Genomic DNA, 1,428 nt, shown 5'->3' with positions numbered 1-1,428 from the left:
GTGGTTGTGAGTGTTATGTGTGTGTGTGTGCGTATATATGTATGTATGTATGTATGTATGTATGTGTTTTTGCACGTGTGTGTGTGTGTGTGTGTGTGTGTGTGTGTGTGTGTGTGTGTGTGTGTATTTGTGAATGCGTGTGCGTGCGTTAGTGAGTGTGTTATGCGTTTGTGTGTTAGGAGTGAAGTTATGGGGGAGGGGGGTGGTGAGAGAGTGGGGTGGGAGAGAAGGAGTTTGGTAGACGAAAGGGGGGAGGGGTTGTTGGAGGGATATGTACATATACATATACATCGTTTATAATAATTTCACGTTACCCTCAAAGTAAACTTACGTGTTCTGAAAGAGGAGGTCGGGGATAGTGGGTTAGTGCGTGCCAATAGAAAGTCCTACCACATACTTCCCATTCATCTGAGAGAGGGATTCTTTACATTTCGAGTTGGTCGTTTACTTCGGTACTGAGAAAGAAGAAGACAGAATTTACATAAAATGTATAATTTCCTCAATGATATTTTCTGCTGAAGCTCGCACGATTGCACAATGTCAAGGCTATATATATTTTCCCCAGGACACATCTCTCAGAAAGTGGCCTAGAAATTTTTGTTTGTTTTGTTTTTCGAGAGGTGGGCGGAGTATTCTGGGTGGAATGAGATGGATGTTGGAGGGGGAGAGGGGATGGGGAAGGAGGAGGGGGAGAAAGAGGGGAGGGGGTGAGAGGGTTGTTAGAGTGTGAGAGGGGAGGGGGGAAAGGGGGGGGGAGGAGGAGAGGAGATGTGGAAGAGGGAGGGAGAAGATGGGTGAAAGGGTGAGAGGTAAGAGAGCAGATAAACTTGTGCGCGTTTGTGTGCATGTGCGCGTATTAGTAAACATTCTTCTCTCCACCTGGGTGAAACGATCGCGCTCAAAGCAAGAAGCCAGATTCTGCATGTAGAGATGGCGGCTTTAGAAAGAAGGGAAATGGACACCAAGACGGTAGATTTGGATTATGATAGACCGGCCACTGCCAAGGCCGCCGCTTTTTACCGCTCTCTTTAAAAACTTCGCTGCTCTGGTGTGCACAGTGGGCGGGTAATGAAAGGCAAACCACCAGTCTCGCTCAAGTCGAAAACGTGCACAACCTTTCACTTCTTGCCCTTCAATTGTTCCAAATAGAATCAGCTGGTGTGCGCCATGGTGAACCGGAAGTACGTCAGATTTCACAGTCTTGTAATATGTTAAGTCTATGGCGGAGACCAAAGGCCGAGAGCTGTTCACTACTGTTCAGACAGTGAAGGTAAAGTAGACAGCTGCAGTTGCTTAGAGTGCCCCTGGCTGTCAGCTAAGGTCAATATAGAGAGGAGAAACTTTATCGTCTGCAGCTTTTAGTGAAGTTGGAGAGAGAGAGAGAGAGAGAGAGAGAGAGAGAGAGAGAGAGAGAGAGAGAGAGACATT

General features: G+C 47.0%; 1 protein-coding gene across 1 annotated transcript in view; it reads right to left on the bottom strand.

The window, feature by feature from the left end:
- Nucleotides 1-1,428, bottom strand: part of LOC101859444 (maltase-glucoamylase, intestinal) — a gene marked incomplete in the record, with an annotated part of 33,707 nt that overhangs the window by 25,894 nt on the left and 6,385 nt on the right. Inside the window, 1 exon segment of the mRNA XM_013089164.2 lies at nt 332-455.

The sequence above is a fragment of the Aplysia californica genome, unplaced genomic scaffold, assembly GCF_000002075.1.
Source record: "Aplysia californica isolate F4 #8 unplaced genomic scaffold, AplCal3.0 scaffold00885, whole genome shotgun sequence".
In the NCBI taxonomy this organism is placed as follows: domain Eukaryota; kingdom Metazoa; phylum Mollusca; class Gastropoda; order Aplysiida; family Aplysiidae; genus Aplysia; species Aplysia californica.
The sequence above is the reverse complement of the archived record's forward strand: the minus strand, read 5'-3'. Positions and strand labels throughout refer to the sequence as shown.